Source organism: Canis lupus, chromosome 13, assembly GCF_048164855.1.
Source record: "Canis lupus baileyi chromosome 13, mCanLup2.hap1, whole genome shotgun sequence".
In the NCBI taxonomy this organism is placed as follows: Eukaryota; Metazoa; Chordata; class Mammalia; order Carnivora; family Canidae; genus Canis; species Canis lupus.
In genome coordinates, this window is record NC_132850.1 from 3,788,833 (window position 1) to 3,800,314 (window position 11,482).

Genomic DNA, 11,482 nt, shown 5'->3' on the forward strand with positions numbered 1-11,482 from the left:
ACAACAACAACAAAAAAAAGAAAACAGAATTTACATAATGTCAAATTAAAAAAGAGCTGCTATACAGCTCAAGGAAGCAGAAAAGGTTTTCAATAGCTTGATACACCTGTGCTAGTCACCTGGAAATTTCCAAACAAGCCTATTTCTGAATCCACTTCCAAAATGAAAAAGTAATAATTTTCTTCCAGAAGTCTCTGCAAAGGATCATGATGCCTAATTTTTCTAATGAAGTACCCTAGTTATGTGCTGCCTGAGTAGGTTCACTCCTACTTATGTAGCTGTGCCAGTGAAATAGGATGGCTTTTATTTACACGATTACCTGAAGAAATGCGTCTCTTCCTGTATTAAGTGCTTGAAGTATTACAAAACACAGCTGCTTTCTTTCTTCAGTGTCCAATCAGGATTAAATACACACACACACACACACACACACACACGTTTTGGTGTTCTGCATAGACATCAAATATATTACCCAATGTCCCAGCTGAGCAAAGGCAGTACAAGACTTCATCACTCTCTCTGACTTATGTTATTTAAAAGGAGGCTCCAGAAGGCTCAGTAACAACAGCCACAACTATACACAGGTGCCATGAAATGGTTAGAGATAAAGTTTACAGTACTGAACTTTATTCTATACAGTAAGCCATAAGTTTCACGAATTGGCAATCCTGCATATGGTGATTTTAGGTTTGAAGAGACAATGATGGTATTTAGCAGATATTTTACCAGATATAATCCTAGTTTGAAGTCTTATATATTTTTTTATTGCAATAAAATTTACTATTTTAACCATTTTAAGTGTACAATTCATTGGCATTAAGTACAATCACAATGCCGTATAACCATCACCATAACAGATATAATTTTGTGTAAGAAGTGCATAGCATATATTTCAAATCTACGGTTACCCAAACTTCCTCAGTTTTACACTATATAGTACGATTTTCAACTTACAACTCAAAATTTTCTGTAATCTTCTCAATAAAAGTAGTAGTATCACAGAATATGAATTTCAGAGCATGCTTTTCCACATTTATCCAATTCTCATGATGAATTCTTTGCTGCTTCATTAAAAGGCTAATTAACTGCAAGTTTTCCCACATTCATGCAGCTTCCATGTTTTTATGACTTCTTTGATGGAGAATAAGATGTGTCGTCCGGTTAAAAGATTTCCCACATGCACTACATTTGTTTTGGTCTGCTGTAGGAGTTGAGTAATGTTTAAGGAGATGTGACTTCTTGATGAAGGCTTTTCCACATTTAGTACATCCATGAGGTTTCTCACCTGTATGCATCCTCTGATGCATGACAAGCACTGAGGAGTCTGCAAAGGCTTTGCCACATTCTCTACATCTGTATGGTTTTTCTCCTGTATGAATTCTAGAATGTTATAAAGGGATGAACTGTACTTGAAGGTTTTCCCACATTCTTTACATTCACATAAGTTCTCAAGTGTATGAGATTTCACATGTTGGGTAAAGGAAGAGTGCCAAGTGAATGACTTCCCGCACTGATGGCATTCATAAGGTTTCTCTCCAGTGTGAAGTCTCTGGTGGACCACCAGTTGTGCTTTATGCATAAATGCTTTCCCACAATCGTTGCACACAAAGGATCTCTCCACTATGAATTTTTTGATGAGCTATAAGGTGTCCCTTACTGTTAAAGCCTTTCCCACAGTCATTGCATTCAAAGGGTTTTTTTTTCCTCATATGTTTTTTTCATGTCTAATGAGATGAAACTTCTTTTGGAAGGCTTTCCCACATTCAGTGCAGCCAAAGGTTTTTTTTTCTTATAGGCTTCTTTTCATGTCTAATGAGACAAAATTTGTTTTTGAAAGCTTTTCCACATTCCTTGTATTCACAAGAGTTTTCTCCAATATAACTTCTATTATAACTAAGCAAGTACAAATTATGTTGCAGACTCTTTCCATTTGATTCACATTTATGTTGTCTTTGTCTTGAAGAAATAAATTTTATATTCAGATTGCAATTTTGGACTCTCTCCTTGGTCAGTGTTTTCTCAAAGATGAACATCTCTTGATTCGAAAAATTGTCTTTGCTTCCCTCCTGTCTCTCTAGTATATCATCGAGTAAGCAGCTAACTTCTAAAAAGGTGATAAATGAAACATTCCCGGGATCCCTGGGTGGCGCAGCGGTTTGGCACCTGCCTTTGGCCCAGGGCGTGATCCTGGAGACCCGGGATCGAATCCCACATCAGGCTCCCGGTGCATGGAGCCTGCTTCTCCCTCTGCCTGTGTCTCTGCCTCTCTCTCTCTCTCTCTCTCTCTCTCTGTGACTATCATAAATAAATTAAAAAAAAAAAAAAGAAACATTCCCAGTTACTCTTTCCAATCTCATGTTATAAAAAGAAAAAAATTTAAATTTATAAGGTCAGCGACGATGCCTATCTTGACCACTTCTATTCAACATAGCCCTGAAGTCCTAGCTAGGTAGATTCAGTAAGAAAAAGAAGTAAAGGCATCGAAACTAGAGAGGAAGATGTAAAAATATCTCTGTTCACAGATGATAGGATTTCATATGTAGGAAACCCTAAATATTTCACATAAAAACTATTAGAACTAATATACAAAGTCAGCAAAATTACAGGATTCAAAATCAATATACAAAAATCAGTTATGTTTCCATACACTGAAACACTCCAAAAAAGGAAATTAAGAAAATGTTCCTATTTATAATAGCATCAGAAAGAATCAATTAGGAATAAACTTAACAAGGAGGTTAAAGACTTGTATACTGACAACTACAAAATACTACTGAAAGAAATTAAAGACAAGTAAATGGAAAGACATCTTGTGTTGGTGAACTAGAAGACATAATGTTGCTAAAATGTCCACACTACCCAAAACAATCTACAAATTCAATGCAATTCCAATGACATTTTTTTTTGCAGAAATAGAAAAAAACAATTCTAAAATTCATATGGAACCACAAAGGACTCAAATACCTAAAATATTCTTGAGAAAGAAGAACAAAGCAGGAGGCTTCACACTTCTTGACTTGAAACCATACTACCAAATTACAGTTATCAAAACAGTATAGTACTGGCATAAATATAAGACATATAGACCAATGGAAGAGAAGAGAGAGCCTAGAAATAAACCCATGCTTACATAGTCTTCAAAAGCAAAAAGCAGGCTTCCATCCTTCAAAAAGTGAAGGATGGGGAAAGGATGGTCTTCAACAAATGGCTGATATCTGGGAAAACCAGATACTCACATCTAAAAGAGTTAAAGTGGACCCTAATCTTACACCATATACAAAAATGTGTTAAAGGCTTAAATGTAAGATCTGAAACTATAAAATACCTAGAAGAAAACACAGGGGGGAAAACTTCTTATGATTGGTCTTGGCAAAGACTTTTTGGATATGACTCCAAAAGCACTGGCAGCAAAAGCAAACACTGATAAGTGGGACCACATCAAATTCAAAAGCTTCTGTGCAACAAAGGAAACGATCAACAGAGTCAAAAGGCAACCTACAGAATGATTTAGAAGAAATACTTTTAAAACATTTATCAGAGGGGATCCCTGGGTGGCTCAGTGGTTTAGCGTCTGCCTTCGACCCAGGGGTCCCAGGATTGAGTCCCGTATCGGCTTTCCTGCGTGGACCCTGCTTCTCCCTCTGCCTGTGTCTCTGCCTCTCTCTCTCTCTCTCTCTCATGAATAAATAAATTAAATCTTAAACAATTTATCAGATTAAGATCTCAAATCTATAAGCAATTCCCACAACTCAATGGCAAAAAAAAAATGGGCAAGGGACTTTAATAGACCTATCTATCTCCAAAGGAGACATAAATGGTCACCAGGCATATGAAAAGATGTTCAATATCATTAATCAGTGAAATGCAAATCAAAACCACAATAAGATTACACCTCACATCTGTTAGGATGTCTATTATAAAACAACAACAACAAATAACCAGTACTGGCAAAGATGTGAAGATACTGGAACCCTGGTACACTGCTGGTGGGAATGTAAAATTGTGCAGCCTCAAAATATCAAAAATAGAACCACTATATGATCCAGCAATCCCACTCTGAGCATTTATCAGAAAAACTGAAAACAGGATTTCCTGGAGATAGTTACAGCCTCATGTTCATCACAGCATTATTCACAATAGCCAAGAATTGGAAATAATCTAATGTTAATCAACAGATAAAGGGATAAAGAAAATAGAGTATATACATACATACTTTTTAAAAGAAGGAAATTCTGTCATAAGCTATATAGATAAATCCTGAAGACATTAGGCTAATTGAATAAGCCAATCAGAGTGGGATAAATACTGTAAGATTCCGCTCATATAAGGTATTTAAAAGATGAAACACACATGGGGCACCTGGGTGGCTCAGTCGGTTAAGCATCCCAACTAGATTTCGACTCAGGTCATGATCTCAGGGTCCTGAGATAGAGCCCTGCATGAGGCTCTGCATCTGCATGGGGATTGGATTCTCTCTGTCCCTACCCCCTGCCACAATTTCTCTTTCTCTCTCAAATAAATAAATAAATCTTTAAAAAAAGACCAGACATAAATTCCTTTTGCATCTATTATCAGTTATTTCTATCACTTGACATGACTTTGTCCTGAAAATCACCTACTTTTTATAACCTCTTTCAATCTCCCAGATAGAACAGTCTCCAGAACCCTGCTTTGCCCATGCCACCACATGCTTCAAATCAACATTTCCCATTTTGGTCTCCACACTTAATGACTTCTATTAACTCTGGAGACCTGAAACACAAAACTTCTAGTTTTTAGCAACTTTGCCTTTATATGTTTTGTAGTCAAGAAGGTCAGTTCTGATTGTTGCCATGATGCCGCAACTTGTGCAGTGTAACATCATCACGGCCAAACTCAAATCCCTACAATGCTAAGTCCACTAATATAGTAACATTAGGGAAATTGGGGAGAAGAGGGTTTTTCACTATTTCTGAGATCGGATTCCCTTCCATTAAGGGGGAATATTCGTGTAACACTTGAGACTCTTAGCTTATTCCTTATTTCTCAAATCCATACAACATAACTACCTTACAAGAACCAGATGTCTGGAAAAGATCTGTGAACACACCAAGGAAGGAAGAAGAATGAGGATTTCACAAATTAAAAGAACAAAGCAAGGACCTACATGGAACAGGAGGTGCAGGGAGCCAGGGCACAGGGGAGAGGGATATCCCTCCATACAAGAGCTGGCAAAGAGAAAGAGCATCTATGTGGACAGAGTGACAGCGAAGGTGTTATCTGGGGATCTGACGATATTATGTCAAGTGCACCCAGTCACTTCCAAAGGTGTGGGGCTCTTAAGAGGTGCTTCCTGAAAGAGTTGCTTTAAAGGTACCTTGTCCCTCACACTGATCAACTGGAATCTCAATTCCAAGGACTCTCATCTGCCTGGTTTTCTTTCACTCACCTGGATAGTGCCAACGTGGCTTCTCTCCCTCTGCCATCCATGGCTCTTGTCCTTGCTCTGCCTTGAAGATCACTTTTGTTTTGGTAACTGGGTCCCCTGTTCATGAGAAACAAAACAGAACTGGAGACAAAATGCTAGAGATAAACGACTACCTCACAATTCAGGTCTGCCTCCTTGAGTCTCAGGGCCTGGAAAGAATGACAAACAGACTTTAGAATGGACAAGACTGGGGCGCCTAGGTAGCTCAGTGGTTGAGTGTCTGCCTTTGGCTCAGGTTGTGATCCTGGGGCCCTGGGATCAAGTCCCACATCAGGATCCCCGCAGGGAGCCTGCTTCTCCCTCTGCCTGTGTCTCTGCCTCTCTCTGTGTCTCTCACGAATAAATAAATAAAATCTTTAAAAAGGAAAGAACAGGGATCCCTGGGTGGCGCAGCGGTTTGGCGCCTGCCTTTGGCCCAGGGCGCGATCCTGGAGACACAGGATCGAATCCCATGTCGGGCTCCCGGTGCATGGAGCCTGCTTCTCCCTCTGCCTGTGTCTCTGCCTCTCTCTTTCTTTCTCTGTGTGACTATCATAAATAAAATTTAAAAAATTTAAAAAAAAGGAAAGAACAGAAAAGATCCTGCTCCTCCATTTGAGAGGTAGAAGCATAAACACACTGTTTGTGCATGATCTCAAAGAGTTAAGATTAAGAATCTGTAACCGCTACCATTCAGGGCCAAACTTAGGAAAGCTTCAGAACATCCACAGCTTCCACAAGTCCTAAGGGAAGGGCACTTATGAGTATATTCTTAGTTAAATTGAAGAGTTATCACCCACTGTCCTTATCCACTGAGACTGAGGGGGGCACTTGATGGGATGAGCACTGGGTGTTATTCTATGTTGGCAAATTGAACACCAATAAAAAATAAATTTATTAAATAAATAAATAAAGTTCTCCAGCATCACATCCCAGTACAGTTTCCTCTGAGTACATTCAAGCAGCTGCCACTCCTCTGGGGTGAAGTCCACAGCCACATCCTGGAATGTCACTGATGCCTGTAACAGCACATTCATCTTCAACCTGTAGTGAGGCCACTTGGGGGATGTGGAGGGGATTCAGAGCAATTCCTCTGATTCTGTTCATTGTTCTGAGTTTGCAGTGAGTTATACGGGGCAACTCTATGTACTATGTACTATGTACATACTACGTACATACTTGACTCAGAATTAAAATTTGTGAGAGAAGAAAATCACATTCAAACTGTCTCATCACATACATACACACAAGTATATATACATACATGTATATACATCCATATATATGGGGAGGGAGAGAGGAAGAGAAGGAAAAAGAGAGAGAGACAATATTAAGTTCAGTGAGTATTGTTTTAGCCTCATGTATTATGTTTATACAAAAGGACGCTAAACAATGGTCATAGGAAAACTGCTATTGCATCCATAACAAATCTCTTACATAATAAACACTTGGCAAAATTTTTCTTTCATAGTCTGTGCCAGCCCAACCTTTATCAATGGAATTGTTAGACCTTATTCTCTAGGACAAGGGCAAGAATTCACTGACTGCATATGGTTTTCCTATGACTGCCAAGATTAAACACATGTTTACAAATGGTGTGCAAACCCTCTGGCCTTCATATCAGCTTCCTAAGCTTGTATTCAATTTAAATTTCTATCTGTATTTTTCCTGTTTTTTAATATATTGAGACTTTTCCATGTTAGTACGTGGATTCTTAAAAGTCACTGCAAATCTACCAGAAAACAAAGCGAAATTTGATTGAACAAATGGATGAACAGATGGATGGATGGATGTCTTGCCTGGAAACTGGTCATTTTCTGATGCTCATGGGAAAGGACATAGATCTATGAAAACAAGACTACAGGTATTTTTCTCTGCCTTTCCAGCCTAGAGATAAGTATTCATATGCCAGCTACAAAAAAGGCTACTTGCGGAAGAATGACTTTTCAAACAAGTCAAGAAGTCCATATTCTGGAAGCACCAACTTGTCCACTTTTTTAAAAGATTTTATTTATTTATTCATGAGAGACACAGAGAAAGAGGCAGAGACACAGGCAAAGGGAGAAGCAGGCTCCATGCAGGGAGCCCGATGTGGGACTAGATCCCGGAACTCCAGGACCACATCCTGAGCCAAAGGCAGACACTAAACCGCAGAGCCACCCAGGGATCCCCTTCCAGTTTTAATTCTGATATGATTGTAGGAAACCCAGACAAGGATGTTCTCTCTTGGGCAGAGAATAACATTTCTTCCCTATTGATCTATCACGACTTACTGTTAATTTCTTATCTAGTGATTTCTTTTCACCCAGAAATTTATTCTAAGAAATAAAAAGAGATGGATGCAAAGATTAAAGCCTGGGAAGGGGAGCCAGGCAGGCAGGGTTCAAATTCAGCTACTCCACCTACTAACAGTGTGATCCTGAGAGAACTACCTTAACCACTCTGTATTTCACTTTCCTTATCTGCAAAATGCTGATAATAACAGTACATATCTCACAGGGCTTTTGTGAAGATTAACTAAATTAATGCATGTAAAGCATTCACAACAATATATGGCTCATGGTAAGCACTCAGTAAAAGTGTAATTATTTTTAAAAATAAAAAAAGGGAGGACAGGAGAGATAAAAAGCAGTTTTCACATCATTGCTTATAATATGAAAGCACTAAAAAAATAATATGAAAGCACTGACAACAGCCTAAATATCCATTAATAAGGTGTTTTTAAAAAATGCGATAGGAAGATATTGTTATGGAAAGGCGTTCCATCTATATTTGTAGGTGAAAAAAATACATTAAAATACTAGTACAATCCTTCCCTGCACTTTTTAAAAAATATGGACACAGACACAGAGATGCACAACCTTGGCAGCCATATATCAGACTGTAAATAATTATTACTTAAGAGGTGTAAAGAGATAGGGTCATATGTAACTTTTATGGTTGTACTTTCTAGGTTTTTTTATAATGCATTACTTTTTTCAAATATATATATGCACATATACACATAAAAAACAGATTTGCAATTTGCAAAGATACAGATAAAATTTAAGTCAAGGTCTGTAAGTCCCTACACCATCTTGGTTTCACCTCTTCTAACCTCGTCTACTTCAATCTTTCAATCCCTCCCTTACAGCTCACCGTGATCAGACCTCAGCTTTCTTGCTATTCTTCCAAAAGAATACCAAGGTTGATTACTCAGGATCTCTGTACATTTCTTCTGCTTGGTCTGTTCTTCCCCAGGAAAAACCCAGATATGGCACAGCTCACTGTCTACATTCCTCAAGTCACTTAGCAGTGAGGTTTTGCTTCACCACCTCATATAAAATAGCCTCCCTCACTGTCACCATCACTCCATACACCCTTACTCCTTTTCCTCAAACACAGATTCTGTACCTGTTCATTTGGTTTTTATTTCCTTCCATGAAAAACAGGCTCTATTTTGTTCACTGACAGTACACCAAGCACCAGCACAGTGTTTGGTCCACAACAGATACTTAGCATATGTTTGCTGAATTAATTAAATTAAATTAAAAATTAATTAAATTAATTAAATTAAAGGATAAACCCCTTTTAGTGTTGGTTTTCTCCTTGCTACACGTTTTCTAAAGAAACTTATTAAGCGGGCAGCCCCGGTGGCCCAGTGGTTTAGTGCCACCTTCAGCCCAGGGTGTGATCCTGGAGACCCAGGATAGAGTCCCTGCATGGAGCCTGCTTCTCCCTCTGCCTTTCTCTCTGTGTCTGTCATAAATAAATAAACTAAATATTAAAAAAAGAAACTTATTAAGCAACTTGGGCCCAAAGGAACTGTGAGGCAGGAAAAAGAACAATGGTCTGGAAACTAAAGACTGGATCTGGGGCCTTTCTTAGCCACTAACAAGACACGAGGTCGCAGGCACTCAATGGCCATCGCTGAGCTAGTTTCATTCCTCCTTAAAATGAAGAAGTGGAACTAGAAGATTCCTAAAGACCTTTTAGCACTCCTGGTCTGTAATTACTCTGTAAACTATTTCTGCATTTAGGTAAGGGGAAGAGAAAGAATCAGTATCCCCAAAAGGCAAATGTAACAACAAACAGTATGGAGCCAGCCTCATATTGAAAGATCCAATGGACCAAAAGGAAATGAAGGGAACACAGCTGTGCTGATGTGTTTGTGAGAGACGGGGAGAGGGGAGGAGACACCAACAAAGGGAAGGGCAGGCAGATGGAGAGGGGGGTGGAAATGTGTTTAGCAAAGAGCTACCAGTTTCTTCTGGTAGTAGGTCCTGATTCTTCCTTTCCTTGATCACACCCCTCAGGCTCCTCCTGTGACTATCCTCTTCCTGTGGAGTCTGACCACATACACCCAACTCTCCGTTTTTCTGTAATTCTCACCTCTCTTCTCAAACACTTAGGACCCCTCTACCCACACAGTCCTTGAAGGCACTCACAGGTAATGCCATGAGTCAAGCCCTACTCTCACTAGACAGGAGGGACAAACCTTGATGCCTGTCTCTCCTGAAATGGGATTGGAAAGTCACAGTTCCGGACAGTCTCCTCCCGTTTCCTTCTTCTAGAAAAGACGGACTGGATGACAGAGAAGCAACACTCCTTCAACTGGAACCTTCACGTTGGGCCCCAAGTCTGTAAACTCACCATCACCTGTGGCCCTAGGTCGGCCTCCTGCAGATTTTAACTGGGGCGGCTGGAAACCAAAACTGGCAGGAACATGCAAGAGGGACCCACGGGTTCAATTACACAGCCTTCCTGCAGAGACACCAAGAGTTCTCTCAAAAACCAGGGATCACAAAAACACAAAAACAAAATCACGGATCACAAGTTGAGATTCACTTAGCACTCACTCCTCAGAAAGAATGCAAACTTCTTTGTTGTAGGCAGAGTACTACATTACAAAAAGAAATGAAATCTCAGGTAAAACTGCGTGGAGTTTGAATACTATCTCCTCCACTTACTTGCTGTGTGATGTGAAGCAGGCAACTCCGCATCTCTCTGTAAAACGATGAGGACACTTACCCTACAGAGTAACCATGACAAGTAAATGCCACATTCTTTGCAAAGTGCTTAACAGTGTCTGGCACGGGAACGCTGGTTCTCATCCCCGCCGCCCTGAGGGGGTTCACTGTCCTCTGCGAGGCAAAAGGCTCCTGGAGCGGGGATCCCTGGGGGCGCTCCGCGGTTTAGCGCCGCCTGCAGCCCAGGGCGTGATCCTGGAGACCGGGGATCGAGTCCCACGTCGGACTTCCTGCAGGGAGCCTGCTTCTCCCTCTGCCTGTGTCTCTGCCTCTCTCTGTGTGTGGCTCTCATGACTAAATAAATAAAATCTTAAAAAAAAAAAAAAAGGCTCCTAGAATGAGGTGAGCAAGTTCAATGCCCAGGCTCCGTCCGCAGTGCACAGCGCAGTGCACAGCACCTGCAACAGAGCGACTGACCCGCCGCACCCCAGCCACACCCGGGCTCCGGGAGCCTGGCCCTTCCTCGGCTTTCTCCGAGCCAAATGCTCCCGCGCAGACGGGTTACCGACAGGTTTACTTCTTTTGCACGAACCAGCCGGTCTTTGCTCTTCATCTGTCCCTCCAGCCGTTCAGAGTCACTGACAGCTCAGCGACCAAGCCGGCGGGAGAACACAGGGCACTTCCCCCACGGCCCCTCTGCGCGTGCGCGGAAGGAGCGCCCCGCCCAGATTTCCCAGGGTCCTCCAGGGACTCCACCTGAGACTACATTTCCCAGAAGGCTCATGGAGTTTTTGTCCCGAGAGCAGTAGGAGTTTCCTCTTCACCTGGTGGAGATTTCTGGTTGGGTGGCGCTTGAGCTTCATGGCCCAGGGCTCTGGTCATATTGAAGGCAAACGTGTACGGAATTTTTTATTTATTATTTTAGACGTGACATATAATAAGTATATGCCATATCGACACACAGCAAGTAGGAAACAGTAATTCATTAAAAGGAGTTGGTGTCTGAATAGATGTCCAAAGAGATAAAAGTTGATGAATTTGTGACTCACAGTCTTTTGACCGAATTAACTAGGCCTTCGACCTGTTG

The 11,482-nt window shown here is 40.8% G+C and overlaps 1 pseudogene; it reads right to left on the reverse strand.

The window, feature by feature from the left end:
* Positions 1–605: 605 nt before the first annotated feature.
* LOC140602357 (uncharacterized) lies at positions 606–11,092 on the reverse strand (annotated as a pseudogene).
* Between the last annotated feature and the right edge of the window lie 390 nt (positions 11,093–11,482).